Raw genomic sequence first — 21610 nt, forward strand, 5'->3', positions numbered from 1 at the left:
AGAGGAGAACAGGAGGTACAGAGAGACTGAGTCACCTTCCCGAGATCACACAGCTGGCAAGAGCCACAGCTGGAATCCAGAGGGCAGTTCCGGAATCCACCTCACACCTGCTATGGTATTCTGACCCCGAGTCTCCTTTAACTGAAACAGATCAACCGTAGCCGCTGGCTGCTGCTTAATTAGCTGAGCCTCCAGCATGGATGGCACATATGCCTGTCATGGACAGCCGGCCTCTCTGTCCTTCCTTTCCCCCTCTTGGACGCGTGCCCACTCTAAGCAGAAAACACAATTTACGTGGATTGGATGCTCAGCGGCAGGTTTTCTGGCTTATCTGAGAAACCGAGTAGCAGAAGGAGGAAGGAAGGGGGTGCTGGGGTGAGTCCAGCGTGACGGGGCGGCAGCGGTCCTCCTGGCTGGGGCCTAGGATGTGGGCACAGCAGCTGCACTGCCAAGCCCAGCCGCTTCTCCAGGCCTCATGCAGTGCCCTAGCACAGCAGCAGGGAGTTGTTATTGATTCTAACCAGCCATTTGTTATCAGAAAATGAAGGTGCTGGCATTTGGCAAGATGCACGCTGGGTGTTTTAATCAATCCGGAACCAACACAAACACATTCTTGGCTCGGGAAATCTCTGAGGCTGGGATCCTCGTTGTTACCCTCTTCTCCCAGGCAAAGGTGTTGCTGAGAAGCTCTCAGTGCCCACATGCTCTCGGGTGAGCCTGGGTAACATTCAGGCTGAAAGTGGCCTCAGAGGTGCTGAAGACTGATGGCCAGAGTACAGGGCCGGGAGAATGGTCCCAGAAGGGGTCTAGGGGGCTCTCCATGGCAGAGTCCTCTTAGCAAATGAGGCTGATGTCTGGGGTGAGGTGGGAGAGTTGCCTGAGTGCCCTTCATGCTAAATAAAGAAAGGCATAGAGGGGTTCCTACCGACTGAGTGCAGTGCGTGAACCTTGCTAGGGACTGTCCTCTGGTCCCAGTGCTAATGATGGTCATCATGGCCTGGGAATCCCTTTCACTTCCTTTCCTAAACTCTGGCTGTGCTCTTCCATCTCCCACCGAGTCCTGCAGGCACAGAATGTGTTCTGTTGTCAAAGAGCCTTTGCCACACTTTCCGAGCTCATCAGCAGAGACCAAATGTGGTGGGCAGAAGGTCCCCAAGATTCCCCCTGCTGGTGAGCACACTCTGTGCAGTCCCAGGACCAGAAGTGTGATGAATTCTACTCCCCTGATTAGGGAAGGTGGTATGACACAGCTGGTCTTAAGAAAGGGAGATGATTTTGGTGAGCCTGATCTAATCAGGTGAGCCCTGAAAAAGAATAGGGTCATTCCCAGTGTAAGAGATTCAGGGCATGAGAGGAACATGATGTGCAGAGAGATTCGCCATTGCTGGCTTGGAAGATGGAGGGGCTGCATGAAGGGGATCGTTCTCTAAGAACTGAGAGCAACAACCAGCTAGGAGATGGGGGCCTCAGTCTTACATACCCAAGGAACTAGATTCTGTCAACAGCTTGAGTGATTTTGGAAGTGAACTTTTCCCCAGACTTCAGCTGATCACAACTGACCAGAACCTTGGTTCTGACCTACAGAGCTGTGAGCTGGTCAACTGGCATTGTTTTTAGCCACTAAGTTGTGATTATTTGTTATGCAGCAGTGGGTGACAGATACATGGATACAGTGCCTGTACCCTGAGAGAGAGCCCTCTGCTGACCCACTATGACTTTGGCACATGGGATGGAAGAAGTGGAGCTGGTGCCCAGCGCTCAGGGTTAGTGGAGCCACTCCCAGCCTGCACATGTCCAAAGCTGGAGCCAAAATGGATGGAAAAACTCTGCATGCTCCCAATAAGAGCACCCCTTGTATAGCTCTGCATCTCCACCCCAGACCTCTGCACATACCAGGCAAGTCCCAGCCTCAGCCATTGGTTTTCAGGCTGTCATACCAGTCTCACTGCCCCCTTCACTTCATGCCGGTCACTACCAGTAGCTCAGGACTTCCTGCTACCCCTGGCCCATGTCTCCTACCCCTCCCCAGTGCCCAGGACTAACAGGCCTTTGAAGCCCATGACCAGTCAGCAGCCAGATCCAGAATCCTCCCTTTTCCTCTGAACCAAGGCTTTCCTTCATGCTTGTTTGAATGCATCTGAGCTGTCTGCTGAGCACTCTCCTCATGAGAGGCTGCCCTTCCTCTTAGGGCCTCACCCCTAAACCTGAAGATAGCTCTGTGTCTTCCTCCTCCTCATTCCCTGTGCCAACCATTCTCTCTCCTTCCTTCCTGGAAAATTCCAAGTCAGTCAACTTTCTCGACCCCCTCCCAGCCTTCTATCTTGTAGTCATGACCTGACCCTGGGAGCAGAGCAGAGCCCCTGGTGCCGGCTTCCCATCACTCTCCCCAATGTGACTCTTGCCATACTTGTTAGTGACTATGCTAGGTCTGGAGTGGATTCTTTGTAGTGGATTCTCCTAGATGCCCTTTCTGTCAGGCTTTGACTCCCTGCTTTCCCAACCCTTCCGTGCCGCCCTCTCCTTATAGCCCTCACCTTCCCCTACAGCCATTCTTGGCCCTCACCTTCCCCTTAAAGCGATTCTTGGCTGAGCACTGGCTTCCTACTTTCCTGAGGATACAGGAGCCAGGGACGAGGCCTGGAAAGGAAGTCACTGGCCAGAGCAGGGGAGCTGGGGACAAGGTAGGAGAGGTGCCTGGAGAGGTTGGTGGAGCCCGGCACGCTAAGAGATTTGGTCTTCATCTCGATTCATCACTGAGGAGGTTGAGCCAAGTGCTGATGAGATCGAGGTGGGCATGGAAGAGGCCCCCTGGTTATAGGTGGAGTCACACGGAGAGGCTGAGAGGGGCCTGGAGTCAGTGCAGGGACTTCAGTGAGGGTCTGTGCAGGCTCACGTGTGATAGGCTGGGTGTTTAGACCAAATGGAGAGGAGTGGAGATTTGGGAGGTGTTTGGAGGGGAGAATCAGTACCCACTGACCATGGGTTAGAGGAGGGAAGGATATAGGAGCAAGCTGGAGAGTTTCCACAATCTCCCCCACCTTGCTTACCACCTTCCTGCACAGAACTCACAGTAAGCCCCTGCTGTGCTGTGAAGGGATGCTGAGTGCTGAGCCATGGCCGCCCAACGCCTGCACTGGGTCTGCCCTCCCATGCACTGGGTCCCACCTTCTCTCCTGCTCGACGACATTGCATAGCAATTCTCCCCACTCCCTCAGGAAGCCTTGTGTGTCCACGGTTCTCTCGGACTATATCCCTATTTCCTCCCTCCTTGGCCTACTTAATGCTCATTCATCTACCGGCTCACACTCCTTCTGCCCCTTCTTCAAGGGGGTTCCTCTGTTGGCTTTTGCTGGGGCTGCTGTAATAAAGTCCCACAGACCCACAGACCCTCAGACCGACTGGCTTGAGCAGCCTAAATGTCTTGTCACACGGCCCCGGGGCTTTGGAGTCCGAGATCAAGCTGCTCACAGGGTTGGCTCCTCCCAAGGCTGTGAGGGAGAACCTGGTCTAGGCCCCTCCCCAGCTTCTAATGCTTTGGCCGTAAGCTTTGACAGTCTTTGACCTTCAGACTCGTCACCCTGATCTCTGCCTTTGTTTTCACATGGTGTCCTCCCTATGTGTGTGTGTCTGGGTCCACATTCTCCCCTTTTGTAAGGACGCCAGTCATATTGCACTAGAGGCTCACCTGCTCCAGTACGAACTCAGCTTAGCTCAATCTACTTGCAAGGATTCTATTTCCCAGTAACGTCCGATGCTAACGCACTGTGGGTTGGGACTGCCACTTATGAATTTGGGGATGGGACATACTTCACCCCGTAGCGGGTGATTTGTTTTTTCTAAGACCACCAGAGCCGGCACAAAAGAACCAGCGACTAGGCAAGTGTAGGAGCAAAACTGCAAGTTTATTTTGGTCACCTAAGGTGTGGGGAAGAGGTCTGTCGGCCTCCGGCAAAGAAGGCCGACAGAGTCTCCCGGTGGGGCTCTCGGACGGAGTTCCCACAGTCCCGACATCCCGACAGGAGTGGGGCTGTGAGAAGGCCGCGCGTGGCGTCCCTCCGGAGCGGCTTTTCTAGGAGTGGGAGGGCAATAGGCGGGGCACGGGCATGTCAGGGACGTTCCACAGGTGCGACCAGGTAAATCTTGGTCTCTTCGGATTGACGTCACCTGGCGCATGCCCAGTTGGTGTGCACCTTCCCGGGTCGCCGGCTGCACTTTCGCACACGCGGGAAAAGTTGGGGGGGGGATGAAGAACCCGGAAGTGCACCATCTTGCCTCCGTTCATCCAAACAGCGGGGGTGATCCCTGGCTGCCCATCTGGGCTGAAGCTTTTGAAAGGGGCACCCCCAGCACCATCACAGGGCAAGTATAGCTGCCGGAATTGTCACGTCATATGTCAGTTTCTGCTGATTTTTCTCTTTTTGTCTCTCCCTCAATTCTCTCTTTCTTTCTCTTTTCCAACTGGAGCTATGTCTGTCCTTGTTTTTAGTATATTCCTGTCACATGAGAATAGCTCACTGGAGTTTTTTTTTTTTTTTTAAATAAAAGTAATCTTTTAGAGCTCCAATTTCTTTTAGAGCTTCCAAATCTTTACTCTTGTCCCTGTAAGTCTACGTATTTTTATATATTAAGCCATGTGTCAACTCTTTGGGTTTGGGGATATATAAATACTGAGATTTTCCTGTATAGTTCTAAAATAGCACGGGGGTGCTAGTCACAAATACAACAACTACTAATAATAAATAATAATTTCTGTAGGGAGCAGGAAGACCAAGAAGTCCCCTTCTTGTCCAGTTTCCTAATGTGTCCTATGGACCTACATGGAATTTGCAGAAATCAAAGATACCTGTGCTGTGGACCTCTGCTCCTCCCACACAAGGAACCCCCTGACCCCCAGGACCCTTGCCCCACAGGAGACAGGCCAGCTCCTTTAAAAGCAGCCATCTGCATTTGCTGCACAGAGATCTAGCAATCGAGACCTATGCAGTCAGTGGCCTGCACTTAGAAGTAGATTTGTTTCCATCTCCATGGTAATTTCCATTCATCAAGGCACAAAATAAAGTCTCGAGATGGAAGTGACAGTAAAAACTCTGGTTAGATACTGCGCGTCAACGTTGATGATGGCTGATGTTGAGTGCTGCCCTGTGTGCTTTATGCCATTGTCTGATAAAACCCTACCATGCTGGTTCTTGAAATACCATACTTTCACAGATGAGGAAGCCCAGGTGTGGCTAAGCTGAGTTACCTGCACGGCTGCTGCAGTCAGTGACTGAGTGGGTACTTGTGCCTGGCTTATATTCTCAGTAGACTTCACTATATTGTTGATTATGTGGCTTCTTTTGTCAATTGTCCTTGAGATTCCATCTGGATTTCTCAGCAAACCAGCTTCCCTCCAGCATCCTTTCTGGGAGATGATCAACCCAGCCACCCAAGGACCATCCATTAATTCTACAACTATTCATTGAGCTCTTACCCTGCCCCGAGTACTGTTCTTGGCACTGGGAAACAGCCAGTCCTTGGGTAAACGGAAGTCCCTGTTTTCACAGTTTGAATTCTAGCAGAAGATGGCAAACAACCAACAAAACAAAGAAGCAAGATACACAGGCGTAAGTGACCCGGAGGAGGTGTGACAGAGACAGGGAGAGGAGGCAATGCCGGGCGGGAGGAGGGATTTCTCGCGGGATGGTCGAGGAAGGCCTTGCCAAGTCAAAGTTTGCAGTGGCTGCAGATGGGCGTGCCAGTCTCAGGGCAAAGAGGCTTCCCCGCAGAGTGAGCAGCAAGTGCAAAGGCCCCGAGGTGGGAATATGTCTGGCAGTTTTGCGTTATAGCAAGGAGGTCAAGGTGTGTGGGGAAAGGAGTGGGAGGTCAGAGGAATAACAGGGAGCAGGACAAGTGGCCTCACAGGTCACTTAAGACTTTGACTTTTGTTGGGTGTGATGAGAAGTTTCTGGAGGGTTTGGCCAGAGAGGTAGTAGGCCCATTCTCACGTTTGTCCTCCTCTGCCCTACAAAGCACTTTACCTGGGCCTCTCTTCCAGCACTTCCCACTTACTACTTGTGAATTATTTATGCTTGTCTAATATCTGCCCTTGGAGTGTGTGAGCTCCAGGAGGAGAGATTTATGTCTGATTCACTGTGTGTACCCAGCCATGCCCAAGGTGGTGCTGCTGCATGGCCGTGGCTCACGCCGGCTGTGGAATGTGATCGTAATAGCACCAAGGAGGAAACTTCCATGTGCGCTTCCCATCTTCCAGCATTTCTGTTTGGTTGCTTTCTTGGGCAGCCAGGAGATGAGTGGCCTATAGTTACTGAGGAGCAGAGGGTTAAAAAAAAAAACAAAAAACCCACAAAAAACTGATGTCAGCTGGGGGCAGTGCCTCACACCTATAATCCCTGCACTTTGGGAGGCCAAGGTGGGCGCATCACCTGAGGTCAGGAGTTCGAGACCATCCTGGTCAACATGGCGAACTCCTGTCTCTACTAAAAATACAAAAATTAGCCAGTCGTGGTGGTGCATGGCTGTAATCCTAGCTACTTGGGAGGCTGAGGCAGGAGAATCACTTGAACCCAGGAGGCGGAGGTTGCAGTAAGCAGAGATCATGCCACTGCACTCCAGCCTGGGCAAGAGAGTGAGACTCTGTCTCAAAACACAAAACAAAACAAAAACAAAAAAAACTTACGTCGGCCGGGCGCAGTGGCTCACGCCTGTAATCCCAGCACTTTGGGAGGCCTAGGTGGGCGGATCACGAGGTCAGGAGATCGAGACCATCCTGGCTAACACGGTGAAACCCCGTCTGTATTAAAAATAAAAAAAACTTAGCCAGGCGTGGTGGCAGGTGCCTGTAGTCCCAGCTACTGGGGAGGCTGAGGCAGGAGAATGGCGTGAACCTGGGAGGCAGAGCTTGCAGTGAGCCAAGATCATACCACTGCACTCCAGCCTGGGCGGCACAGCGAGACTCTGTCTCGAAAACAAAAAACAAAAAAAAACTTATGTCATGTCCCACAGTCCCCAAGGGGGCTGGCTCTTCTTTTACTGTAAAGAGGAATTGTATCCACTCCCCCAAGACAGAAACCAGGACAGCAGTGACCAGCAGCTTTTGGAGATCTGCTGCCTTCTGGAGGGAGGCATTGCTTGTTGCTCTTGAAGGCTGAGCTTGCTTTGAGAAGTCTTCTGAACTGGCTGGATCCCAAGTGGCAGGGTTTGTGGTGTGACCTGAGAGGCTTAGCACAGCAGCATGCCCGTGATTTAGCAGAGTCTAAAGGAAACTGAGTTGGATAATGAGAGAATTGGCTATGTTCTTAAGAGAAATTGAAATCTGCTTTCATGAACAAATAAACCAACACACACACACACACACACACACATACACGCATACTTCTTGACCTAATTTCACGGGGAAATTATGCCAGAGAAGGAAGTGGGGGAAAAAAGGAAGGAAGATCTGAATACAGGAAAATTCTACTTTAGAATGTTCCAGAACACTAGGTGGAACATTAAAGGTGGAATGGCCAGGAGTACCTTGCAGGTTGATGGAAACTGGGTACCTCTCAGTGCATCTTTGATCCTTTTCGTTAAAGCTGATTAAAATATAAATTGGCTGTCTCCTCTTAACAGGGTTTTTTTGGACATTCACTTAATGCTTGAGTGAGGAAAATTAGGTCCTTCAGTCTGTGTTGGAATTAATCTCTTAATTGTATCCTTCCGATGATCCTCTTGCTTGTCTGTTGGAACAGTTTGTTGGGACACATGCTTTCACGGAAGAGGAAGCCACAGGAGGTGAGGGGGCAGGTTGTGCCAGGTGGCAGGGCAGGGCTCTGATAACCAGGGCATGATGGGAGCTTCCAGGAGGACAGTGAGGCCAACATCTGTGCATAGTGGGAACTGTCAGGGACCAGGCAGCAAAGCTTTCATTAAAGATGTTTGTTCTCGTGTGTTAAGTGGGCTGGGTTTGTTAGTTTGGAGAGCTGGAAACTCCTGCTCAGCTGAGAGGAAGCTGGGGAACACTCATGCTCACTCCCCAGGAAGGACATGGCCGAGAGGAACAGAGATGTCCAAACAGGGCCCGATGCAGGGGCGCCCTGGGCAGAGCCCCCGCGTCTGCCTCTGGGTTGCTGGGAGGACCGTGGACAGCCTCAGAAAGGTAGCAGGAGAAATGGGGCTCCTCGTGAGATGGGGTAGAGGAGAGGCAAGGCAGGCAGGCAGGTGAGGTTCAGAGGCCCGGCACTCAGCCTGCTTTTCTTCAATGCAAAGTTGTATTTCTGGGGTCACCCCATCGTAGACACAGTGCAGTGAGAACTGGAGGTGTTGTCAGTTGGAGGTTCCGACTCGACTGGCTTCTTTTGGAGTACTAAAAATCTACCCAAAGATGTTTGCACTGTATTCCCCTTTGTCATCTTAAATAAGTTCAAAATGGGATGGAGAGCCTGGCAGAGCTGCAGACCTTGGTAGACATCTCAGCAACTGGACTGATGGCAGGGACTTTCTCCAGGAAACCAAGCTCTTCAGAAGCCTCGAAGCTGAGCTGTTAATGATGTGGATGCTGCAAAGAACATGGCTTGGCCTGAACCCCGGCACTCGTCCTAAGTTCTTCCCGACTCCCAAGGACCCACGAGGTGCCCCGCCTATTCTCTGAACCCCTCTCCAAAACGGGTTCTCCTGGCTTTATTCACACCATCCGTCACTTTTCTTCCTCTCTCACCAATGACTGCTGAGGTCCTGGTCCAAGCCCTGTCCACACACTGTGGTGGTTCTGTTTGTCCCTTAGATTTGCTTCTGGAAGGCTTCATTCAGTTATGCTCCAAATATTGCTTGAGCACCAAGTGCCAGTTGCTCTTCTAGGCCTGAGGGCATAGCAGGGAGCAGGACAGACACAAAGACTCCCTCTCCCTGGGGAGAAGGGAGAAGAAAGAACTAAGCAACAGGGAAGTCTGTTAGAGGATGAGTATGTATTATATAAATTACCGAATGTAATATTAGTAACTTAACAATATATATTTATATGTAATACATAACATATATATTATAGTTAGCAAATATAATAATTAGTATTATGTCTATGTATTATATACCCATATATTATATGTAGCATAATACATATCATATATATTAAATAAATCATAAAAAACAATATATATTAATTAATACCATGCATGTATAAGTATTTATATATACATATGTATATTATATATAATATATATTATATATTATATTATACAATGCATAATATATAGATGACTACATGTCTATGAATAATTTAATCTTTGGTATGTATATGTATGCTACATGTAACATAACACACGCTATAATATATATCATATAAATTATATCAATAACCACATATTTAATATGTACATTACATATACATGCATGTATATTATTTATAATGTGCCACGGAATATCACACTGTGCATTCTATAAATAACTGAATGACTGTGTAATACATAGAAGGTGACTGGAGCGTGGCTGTGGTTTCAGTTTCAAACAAGGCTATCTAGCACAGGCAGTGTTGGCTGCTTCCTGACTGCAGGTTAAATCATTTTTCAGTAGTGCGGTCCTTTGGTCCGAGGCTCTGGCACTGGACCTCTGGCTCTGACACTTGGGTAAGTTACTCCATTGTGCCTCAGTTTCCTTATCTGTAAAACAGGAACGATGGTTCCCGTATGGAGTTGTGGGCCCTCCTAGGACGTGGTGAGAGCCGGGAGCATGGATCATGTCCAGCACTGACACCCACTTGCCCACAGGGGCTGTTGCGTGTAACCTCCCTCTCAGGGCTCTCTCTGTCTTCCTTTCTTCACAGTGGTCATGGCCCCCAGCTGCGATCCTCTCCTGGTGGCACTGCTTCTCCTCTGCACCGGCAGCCAATCCCTTTCTCATTCATCACTGCCAATGCAGAGGCCCGGCATTCCCCATGTCGAGTGCGAGCGAACACCAGCACCACCCACCAACAGGACCCGGAGTGGAAGCCCCCGGTGGGCAGTTGAAGAAAGAGCCGTGTGTGCTGCAGGCAGAGCCCATGCCCGCCTGTTCCCAGGGCCATTCTGCTGACTCCGTGAACATTCCCAGGGCTGAGTTGTTGGGTAGGGAAGCATATGGGCAGCATGAGAATGCCAGGTTTGGGAGCAGCTTCCAACCACCCTTCTTTCTCATCTGCGGGTATCTGCAGGCCAGGGGTCCAGCAGGGCCTGGCTCAGTCCTGTGCTCAGGGTCTCAGAGGGTGAAGCCAGATATGAGGTGGGCCCTGCTGTCATCCGAAGGGCTGAAGAGGGGAAGACTCAGCTTCAAGCTCAGTCAGGTTGTGGGCAGAATTCATGTCCTGTTCCTGCGGCTGTCAGGACTGGGGCCTCAGCTCCTAGAGACACCTGCGTTCCCTGCCCATGGGCCTCTCCAGGGGCAGTTCACACGTGGTGATTGGCTTCAGGGCGCCTGTCACACTGGCTGGCTAGGAGGGGGCCTTGCATAACCAAATGTAAACACAGAGGAGACCACCCATCTCCTGTGCTGTGTCCCGTTGGTTAGAAGAGAGTCAGGCGCCATCCATATCCATGCCCGGTCTGTGAAATGGGAGTGATGGGGGCCAACCCTAAGCCTGCTTCGGCATCAGGTGCAGTCCCACACACGAGGCACCTGGTGCACATGGTGTCTCCTGATAGGTCCCTAGTCAAGGGTGATGGTTTGCTTTTACCGAGAGGCCTTAGTGAACCTAAAGCTCTAAAGGGGAGCCCTAATGTGCCTTTAGGGAACATCCCTCCTGATGACCCAGGCGTCTGGATACACAAGGACTCTGCTCTTGGGAAGAAGAATGGAGGGTGTATTAGTCAGGGTCCTCCAGAGAAACAGAAGTAATAAGATACATGTGTGTGTGTGTCTGTGTGTGTGTGTGTGTGAGAGAGAGAGAGAGATTTATTTTAAATAATCGGCTGTCACGATGGTGGAGGCTGGCAAGTGCCACAGGGCATGTGTTCAGGGCAGGCTGGCAGGCTGGAGACCCGGGGATGAGTTGACACAGGAGATGCAGTCCCGAGGCAGAGACTGCAGGGAGAGCTCCGTCCTCTTAGGGAGATCTCAGCCTTTGCTCTCAGGCCTTCCACAGATTGGATGACCCACCCACATTATTGAGGGTCATCTGGTTTTCTCAAAGGTTGCTGGTTTGAATGTTAATTGCATCTAAAAAATACTTTCTATGAAAGTATTTCATAGAATACTAGCAACAGCTAGAAGTCTAGCAACAGCTAGACTGGTATTTGACCAAATATTTGGGTCCCATGGCCTATTCAAGTAGACATAAAATTAACCGTCACAGAGGGAGTTTCTGGCAGCCACAGCCAACAGGCCTCTCACCCACCATAGTGGGTGGTGCTGACCTAGGATCCTGAGGTCTTAGAGAGAAGCAGTGAGGCTGGCACAGATGTGCGCATGGCCTTTCAGGAGCCTCAGGGAGAGCCCTGCTGCCTGGGCTTAGTAGGGCCGGCTGGGCCAGTGCCCACCAGGTCGGGCGGCTTTGACTGGAGGGAGTGTTTGAACAGTCAGGGTGAGCAGGGGCCCATGAGCAGCCCACCCAGGTTTGAAGGTGGGGGCGTACAGAGCCCCCCCACCTTACTTGGGCAGAGTCACGCTAGGCTCAGCACCAAGGCACTGTTTGTCCTTCAGTGGCAAGCAGTCTGAAAATGAGAGAGGACGCTTGCAAGAGCAGAGCAAGGGCAGGCCTGACTGGGCACTTTGCACCTGGGAATGTCCCACCGTGCACGCAATTTAACCACTGCCCAAGCCCCACCCTCCCTGGAGAAGTCCCTGCGGGTCTCTGCTTGGCTAAAAAAGACCTGGGAGTGGTCACCTGGACTGAGAGCTCTGGGCCATCACAAGCCAGGCCGAGATTCCATCTGGGGACAGCCATTGGCTCCATTAGGGAGGGTCTGCAAGGGCCATAGGGCCCTGAAGGGCACCGGGAATGGGTGGACCTGACAGCAGAGGGCGGTGGGCATAGCCAGGGTCGCCGAGGAAGGGCCCCAGGCAGGGCTGATGGGAAAGTGAGTCTGCGATTCTGGGTAATTTTTTTCACCTCCCAGCTTCCTGGGGTTAATGTTGTACTAGGTTCTCATTCCCCGGCTTCCTGGGGTTAATATTGTATTAGGTTCTTCCTGCACCAACTCAGCTTTGTGCATGAGACCATGACCCTGTAGCTTGCCCCAGGCCCTGTCACCTGCGTGGTTTGCTGTCAGAGCTGCTGTCTGTGTGCTGCCTCCACCTCCCCGGGCAGGGCCGTCACACGACCTCCGAGCTGCCAGCGTATGTGTGCTCCTTGCCACCAGAGAGCACTTGCTCACGCTTGTTTTCTGACCCCTGGCACGCTCTGTGCTGTCCTTTTACTTGAACCAGGGTGAAAAAATCTGCCTGTGGTGGGGCCACTGCCTCTTCCCTGGCCTGCCTGTGAGGTTCTCTGAGGCCTCAAACATGCTTCAGCCTGTTAGATATTGCATCTAGGACCAGGGCTGCACCACGGGTGGTGGGTTCTTCATCTGTCATGCCCAAAATTCTGTAAGCAAACCCCCACCCCGAGGGTATCAGCCATACCTTAGTTAGCCATTTAACCCTGAGGCTTAATGGTGTCAGGGATATAGCAAGCACTGAATAATTACTAGGACAAATGCAAATCCAGAGGCGTGGGTTCTACTGTCAGGGCTGCTGGGACCTTCCAGGGCGGCCCTAAGAGGTCTCGTCCCTCCCAGGGTTTCCCCATCTGTGAACCCATGCTGGGTTGTTATGTAAATGTCTTTGATTCTGTGACAACATTGAGCTGATGGGGTGGAACTGAGCACAAACCATGACAATTTGGCAGGCAGAGATTAAGGAGAAACAATTGTTTTGGGGCAACATCCCTTGTCTACACTTACTGCTCTACAAATGAGTCACTCTGAGACATGACTGGAGCTCTCTCGGGGTTACTCGGCATAGAATTTCCCTCTCCTTTGCTCTACACTTGCTAGTGTTGGTCCGTCCCCCTTCCTGAGGTCCCACTTGGCCATCCCTTCATTAAATTACAAGTTCCCCATGTTCCCCCAATACAATTATCTACCGCTTCATAACTCCCTGGCCTTGGATCCACTTGCACAGAAAAATATAGTTAAAGATATGCTGTTTTAATTAATTTCCCTTGGCTAGGTTTCCACTCTTATTTCACCCTTGGAAATACAAACCCACAATGGGGCCCAGTGCATCTGTGGGCTCCCTGTACCTGTCACCAATCCTTTTGGGAGCTGTTTGTGCCTTGCATCTGGGCAGAGGACGTTCCTGTTCATTCACTGACTCGTCTTCTTGGTTCTTGGATAGTAGCCCCCACCTTGGTCTGAAATCCCCAGGCCTAGGAATGATAAGGGATTCCTAAAAATGCGTGTCACTCCTGGCTGCATTCAGCTCTGGAATCTCCAGGTAGCCTGCTTCTCTTCTTCCACCAGCTTTGGGCACTCGCTGGGGCTTTTTGCCCACTCCTCGAGTCTCTGTGTGCTCAGCTTGACTCAGCACTCGAGCCGCTGTCTTGCCTAAGTGACTGCTCCATGGAACAGCAATGCCTGCCGTCCTCACATTGCAACAAAAGGATGCTCTAAGGCAATCCTCATTTGTGAGGAGAATGGAGCCAATAATACAGAAGGAAAATGCAATCACAAGGTGTTAAAGTGGTCCAGTAGCCTCTTACACAGAGGTCAAGAGGAAGATCAGGCTGGAGAAGTGAGTTAGACAGTTACCCTGGGCTGTGACCCAAGCTTTAGATTCAAAGCCTGGCATCCTAAGGGTGCTCCCACACTGTGTGCTGGGCAGGTCCTCTGGGAGGCTGCTCTGCCTGTGTTTTTCTCAGGCTTTGTCTCCTGGAGTCTTCCCAGTAGCCCCAGGAGGGAGCTATTTCCTTCCCCTTTCACAGAAGAGGGAGCTCTAGGTTTAATGAGCTTACTGACCAAGGACATTTGGAAGATCCCTGGAGTGGGGATGGAAAGAAACAAGATTCAGACCCAGTATCATCTGACCTTAAGCCCGAGCAGGAGCTGCGATACCCAGAGAGCTTGTTGGCCACGTAGAGTCCGTGGCCCTCTGGGGCTCATCGAAGTGTACAGACAGCAGGGAGGCTCCCGAGCATTTCCGAAGAAGCATCCAGGAGCTCAGCAGAGGAAGCTGACCTGGGCTGTGCTTCCTGACACATGCCACCACTCATGAGTCACTGCGAGACAAGAACTGAACTCGAACCAAACCGCTGGAAGAAGTCACTGCAGAGAAACATAGTGACTCATTGTATTATAATAATCATTCTCTTCTAATTGGTGCAGTCAATTGGCATTTTTCTCTACCGGGACTCTCCGCTGAGTGAAGTCCCCTCCTTTCCTGAACTATCTCTTTCTTCCTTTCTTTCCAATCAGTTCTACATTGTTGGGTGTTTGCAGCCCTGGTTTCACTTGGGTCGGATTTTTGGTAGGGTTTGTTAAAGTAACCTAAAACCTCTTTCTCAAGAGGGCATGACCCAGTTTTACCTGGAGGATACACACAGAATGAAGATTGGTTTCTGACTTCAGTGAGCACACTATCTAGCTGGGGTGGGGGACATAGTAACAGTTACAAAAGTACATGTGAGTTGTGGGAACACATGCACACACGCACACACACACTTGTGGACAACTAGGTCTTGAAGGAGACCTAATTGGCTGCAGAAGTCAGATGAGCAAAAATTCTGCTGCATTTAAGGTTGGCAGCTAATCCCAAGGAGGGGACTGATCCTGTGTGAGGGGAGATAGCGTCCCCTAAGAGCTGGGAAGAAGGGGTTTCATGCTCACTATTTGTAATAACTATCATATAAAAAGTCAAACAAGAAATGGACTCAAGACTCTGGTCGCCTCTTTGGCGTGGTCAAAGGCCACCATCTTTTCTCTTCAAGGCTGCATTCTCTAAAAGTTTAGGAAACTCTCCCTCCTCCCCTGCTCCACCCCCATTCCAGGACCCAAAAGCAATTCTATGTATATTATTCCTCACTTGCATTGATAAATAGGCGATAAAAATGCACAGAGAAGTCAGCTGGATCAATTTATTTCCATTCTCTCGACACAGCCGTGGTAGTGGCTAAGACTGAGACGACCGACAATGCTATTTCCACAGCGAGAAGTGGTGGGATGTTGGGGATAAATTACCCTTAAATGTCACATGGTAATGAGGCTGCATCTTCAGTGATTTATCTGCTCCCTTCTTACCCGGCAAACACTCCAAGCTGGCAATCAAGCCAGGCAGTGATCATGAAACAACCTTTATGGCATGAAAAATGGCCCCGAAAATTTATGGGAGATGTGGATGACTTCGTCAAGACTCTATATTTGCAGAACTTCCTTCTTGGGATTTCAAATTACGAAAGGCAGAACTGGAAAGAGTAAAGGAGTGTGAGGCTCAGAGGGTGAGGACACAGAGCACTGCACAGGGAGATCTCCAATAACTCTGCTTTTCTTCCCTTTTTAGTTGAGATTTCTGTTGCTTATAAGCCACCTTGGCTTTCCAGAAGGGAGCAAGGATGGTCAGGCAAGAGCTTTGAATTTGTGGCTTGCCTCATATCTTAGTCCATTCTCATGCTGCTATGAAGAAATACTTGAGACTTGGTAATTTATAAAGAAAAGAGGTTTAATTGACTCAGTTCTGTATGACTGGGGAGGCCTCAGGAAACTTACAATCATGGTGGAAGGCATCTCTTCCCAGGGCAGCAAGAGAGAGAATGAGTGCCAGTAGGGGAAATGCCAGACACTTATAAAACCCTCAGATCTCGTGACTACTCACTATCATGAGAGCAGCATGGGGGAGAACACTCCCGTGATTCAATTACCTCCCACTAGGTCTCTCCTATGACATGTGGGGATTATGAGATTACAATTCAAGATGAGATTTGGGTGAGGACACAGGCAAACCATATCACCTCAGTCCTCTGTCTAGGAATGCAGCCTTTAGATCCCAGCTGAAGAATGTGAACAATTGAACTGCATTGCAGAGTTGGAGACCTGGGAGAGCCAGTCCACACCAAGAGCTGCTTCTCTTTGTCCTTTGGTGTCTCCTCTGTGATAACCAATGGTGCCAACTGTAGCGAGAGGGAGAAATGCCAGCTAAGCAGGAAGAGAGGGTAGGTAGCACCCTCATGCCATTGACTCCAGCTTCATGCAAGTGGCCTTCCTGAGGACGCACCTACCTTCCAAACACCTACAGTGATCAGGTAGGCTGCATTTAAGGCTCCAAAGAGTTTGAAACTCTTCCATCTTCTGGTTCATAACAGCTGCAAATACTCCCAGCCCCAATGTGGACTTGCTATCTGGAGCTGACCCTCCAGCTCAGGGTCTCTCCTTTCATGGCATGAGTAGATCTACTGGACTTCCTCTAGGGTTGGGTGTTCTTGGGGGTGTGGGGGCTAGTTAAGCCCCCTACTATTTAATTGTTCTTTTCTTGTTCCAGCAGCAACCAGGTTTTCCAGTAATACAAATGGACTCAAGACATTTGTTTCACCAAAGTCTGTGTCCTATGTACACCAGGATGGTGGATCTGGAAGGTTCTGTTACCCTCTAGAGACAGCAGAAACTTATATCCTGACCTGTGACAGCACAGCCTACTGAGTCAGTGGAGGAACATTAGTTCTTACCGTTTAGGACTGGCTGCCTCGGACCTGCCATCTCTCCTCAATGAGGGCATTAATTCAAACACAAATTGAAATCACCGTTCACGTCTCTTGGTGGGAATTCAACAAGCTGAGGGCTGTCTGAAAGTGAATTAGTTGTCCACTGAGAAATCAAAAACCTCAGGCTTTGCAAAGTGAGAGAAAACGTTTGACCTTTTGAGGACAATTTTCTTCTTTATTCTTCGGGACACCTCTTCCTCCCCAGTGAGATCTAATAGCTGAATAGTGTTCTCCACCCCGGTTCTCCCCCCACCACTGTGCATGGGAACTCCCAGGGTGCCCCGTCTATCTTGGATCTGAGATATCTTCACCTAAAAAGTTTCTTTTCTTCTCTTTGCTTGTCTTGCTCACTTCCTGCTATGATTTCACAAGAAGAGAATAATGTGGGGGGCTCTTTCTCCTCCTGCATCAGGTCATGGGGGTCATGGAGGGTCCTATGGGAGGAGAGCCTTGCTCCTTCTGAAATCCTGTTACTCCTTGCTTCTCGCCCATGTCACTGTCTGGTTCAGGCTGCACATGCAAGGGGGGAACACGTGGGTTTGCTATGCATTTGTCCACTCATCCATTTCCTCAACACATGTCTGTTGAACACCTACACCTACATGTGTGCCATGCCCTGGGCTGAGCAAAGCAGATATGGTGCTTGCCCCACCAAGCTTATCATCTAGTAAGAGTCACTGGACAGGAAACAAGTCACTGAAACATCACTGCAAATGATGCTGTGTGTTCCAGAAGAGCTGCCAGAATGCAGTGACAAAGGTTGCCAGGGAGGTCCATTGAACTCTGATAGGAAGAAAGTGAAGAAAGGTCTCCGGCAGCCAGAGACCCCTTCCTCTCACCCATCACTAACACCTGGGTAGGCACAGGCAGCATAGAGTGCAGACTCTGAAAGATGGAGCTGGCTTCAGAACACGGTACTCCAAATCCCCACGACGGGTCCCGCTCTGCGTCCTGATGGGAGCCAACTCTGACTGAACGGACACTTCCACCTGCCAGACACTGCCCTGAGAGCTTTCTGGCAGCTCCTTTGCGGGGGGGGATTTTATTATTTTTCCCATTTTTCTGTGAAGCAGACTCTATCTGTGCTTGGACATGTGACTGGCAAGGGGCACAGCTGGGCCCCACCCATTGGTGTCCCTCTGGGGTCTGTGTGCTCAGTGCCTGGGTCTCTCATTGCTGTGTAACATGGTACCATACACTGAGTGCCTTACAGAACACAACAACACAAATGCACTTATACCTTGTGGTTCTTGGGGCTGGGAGTCTGCCATGGGTCTCACTAGGCTAGAGCTAAATGAGGGAAAGGCTTCCTTTCTTTTGGAGGCACTGGGAGGATGCTCTTGGCTGAGTGTCCACCCCAAATTCCCATGCTGAAACCTAACCCCCAAGGGGATGGCACTAGGAGACGGGGCTCTTATGAGTGCAGTTAGTGCCCTCATAAGGGAGGCCCCAGGATCTAGCTCATGCCTTCCACCATGAGGAGACAGCAAGAGGTGCCATCTATGAGGAATGAGTCCTTGCCAGACACCAACTCCACCAGCACCTTGATCTTGGACTTCACAGCCTCCAGAACTGTGAGGAATACATTTCTGGTCTTCATTATGCACCTGTTTATGGTATTTCTTTTAAGCAGCCAGAATGGCCTAGGAGAGGAGAGATCCCGTTCTCCTCTTCTCAGCTTCTAGGAGCGACCAGCATTCTTTGCTGTGTGGACCCTCCTTCCATTTCAAAGCTGGCAAGGCAGCATCTTCCAGCCTCTCTCTGACTCTGAGCCCCCTGCCTTTCTCTTATAGGATTCCTGTGGTGACCCTGGGCCACCTGGGGAATCCAGGATGCTCTCCCAACTCAAGGTCCTCAATTCAACAACTTCAGCAAAGCCCTTTTTGCCCTGTAAGGTTGCATATTTACAGGTCCTGGGGACTGGCATGAGGACATCCCTAGGGAGGCACGATTCTGTGTACCACCCTCAGCTGCTTTGCTGGGACCCCTCTTCCTGTGCTGAACCATCTTGAGCTCTCACCTGCTTCTCCGTTGGTACCACTCAACTCCACATCTATGACCATGGAGTCAGGCAAACCCCATCTTGCTGCCCCACTCAGCAGCTGTGGGACCTGCAATCGGGCACCCCATTTCCCCATTTGTGTCCTGGCAATAGCAGCAACACTTCCCTCTTAAGTCCGCTGCTGTGACAATGAGTCCACGTAGACAGAGCACTTTGTGAGGGGTGTGACCCGTGGTAGACTGTCACGAACCGTGGTACTTCCCCTGTTATCATCACCGCCCATGGTAGACTGTCACGAACCATGGCACTTCCCCTGTTATCATCACTGCCCATGGTAGACTGTCACGAACCGTGGTACTTCCATTGTTATCATCACCATTGTCTCCTCCACGAGTCAAATGCCCAGAATAAACGGCGGTAGAGAATCCACACACTGACTGCAGCCCAGCGTCCGCAGTAACAAGGGGCCGAGTGAGCGCCGAGGCCGTGGTCCTGTGTTTAAAGCAAGCATAATCTCTGAGGGCCCTCTGTGAATGTGTATTTAATTTTCTTGTTCAAATGTGTGTTGGTGAGTGTGTTGAATTCATTTCTCGATTTTGCCCTCCCACCTGCCACTATGGATTCAAAGTTCTGCAGCTGTTTAATCTTGGGAAGTTCCTGGGAAGAACCCTCATCCCGCCAAGACCCAGAATGTCAGCCTCCTTCTCCAGCCCCGGGGAAGGTGGGAAGTGGCCGCTGGGCTCTTGCCACATCGTAACAGCAACCAAGTACACCTGAAAACCTGTACGCTCTGATGGTCATGGTCATCCGTGTACGTGGTGATAATGACAAGATCAGGCATTTATGAGGCAGTGTCCTAAGCATGTCCCATATCTAACCCATTTCATCATCTCTCTCATGAGCTGATTGGCTCTATACAACAGTTTTATTGAATACATAAGGCAAGTGTCATTCCCTTTTTACAGTTAAGGAAACTGAGGCCCAGAGAGCATGAAGGACTTGGCTGGTATCACTTAGCCTGCAAGTGTCAGAACTAGGACAGGAGCCTTCTTGGCCTGAGGCTGGCCATGGCTCCTTTTGCGCCTGGGTCCTGCCTTCCCTCGGACTGGCCCTGGGATCCTGTGTGGGAGGCAACCTGTTTTCAAAAGTCCAGATGCTTTTGCTTTCCACTCCCCCACCCCAATGCAGGAAGTTCTTTGGCAGGGCCAAAGCCTCCTGGTTCAGAATTAAGACTCAGATTTAAACCTAATGCTAATTTGTGTATGAATGATAGGAGATCTGTCACTGACAGCAGGACATAGCGGGTGGAGGCATCAGAAAAAGAAGAGGTTTAAAACGGGGATGCAGGACTGCAAATGTGCAGTGGGGAGTACCGGGTGTGGGGCAGGGGAGGGGGCTCTGCCGTTTCCTCTCCTGAGCAGGTAAAACCTTCCCTGTGCCTTCCTGGCCTGGGGGTAGACCACACTCCCGGAGTTTTGGACAGAGAAGAACCCTGTACGCAGCTAAGGGCTCTGTCTCCTCCGGGTTTCCTAATGGGCTTTGGGCCCAAGTAGAATCTGATGGAGAGAAAAGACAAAGGATTTTGAAGGTGGAGAAAGACAGAAAGAGAGAAGAAAACAGAGAGAGGGGGAGGGTCTTTTGGCCCATCTGCCCCTGTTGACTTGATAAGCAAGCACTCTGTGGCCCAGCTCTATTTATTTGCAGTTCATGGCTCTTAGTTAAAACCAGAGACCACCTCTGGCTACTTTAGCAGAAAGGATTTTATTGGAAGGCTCTTGGGAAGCTCAAAGGATCAATAGACCGGCCAGACAGATAGGTGGAGCAACCGAGGGCAACAGGATGCACAAATGAGGCTGGGCACAGCTGCCTCCTGGGTGCGGCACCCCTGCTAGACATGGCTACAGCCCGTGGACTTGGCCCCTAGATTCAGGGTCACTCATGTGAGAGTTGGAGTTGCAGGCAGAAGTTCTCTGCTGAGTCCAAGACATGTTTCCTGCCTCTGGTTTCAGGAGGTCAGGGAATAAATGGGAGCATCTCTCCATTAGCCTTCCAGAGTGGAAGGCAGGTCCCTGCCCTATCACAATATAATAATAATAATAAACAATAAAATAAGAACAATATCCCCAGCCATCACCTACCAGGCCCTGTGCCCTGCGCTTTCTGTTCATTCTCACATTCAACTCTCACAGCACCTGTGTGGGAAATATGTTGCCACCCCATTTTATAGATGGAAAGGTGAGGAGGGAGGTTAAGCAATGTGCCTGGTGACAGTACTGACTCTGCATTTGTTTAGCAATGTGGGCATGTTTCAAGCTTTGAAGCTTGTGCCTGGAATGACTCTTTAGGGGCCACCATCAAGCAGGGATGCCAGGTCTGTACTCCATCGCCCTGTTGTGGTTGCAAAGGGCTTTCTCCCTCCCCTCAGAAGACGCTCAAGGTACTCACTCAGACTTGAGGGCACTGCATTGGTCCTTGCTTGGGTGGCATTTCCTGGCATGTCTATCTTCTTGTAAATCAGGTGCATGGCTCTGCTTCAGGCACAGCTTGGGGAGCAGGCAGTTGGGGGACAATCTACGCCCCCCCATATCTTCACATTCCCATATAGATGCCTGCTCAAAACCAGGGGCTCTCAACCTCTGTTTCTTCATATGGCTCTCCCCCAAAATACAGACACTGTTCACTTGCGTCATTGGGAGGCTCTTCAAGGTGAGTGTTTTTGGAGCCAAGGCAGCTTTGGCTGGGTGGTGTCCCTACCCACAAAGTTACCCTCCATGCAGAAGAGCCCGCAGGATTTGCCTCTGCTTGGGATCCCTAACACCACAACTTTTCTGCCACTCTGGGTGGGCTGCCACTCTCTAGAAAATCACTGCCTCCACTCCACACACTGTCTGAGTTAAAGGGATCTCAGGATCCCTGCACATCCCCCATGGCCCTGG

This window comes from Trachypithecus francoisi, unplaced genomic scaffold (genome assembly GCF_009764315.1).
Source record: "Trachypithecus francoisi isolate TF-2019V2 unplaced genomic scaffold, Tfra_2.0 Lachesis_group12, whole genome shotgun sequence".
NCBI classification, from domain to species: Eukaryota; Metazoa; Chordata; class Mammalia; order Primates; family Cercopithecidae; genus Trachypithecus; species Trachypithecus francoisi.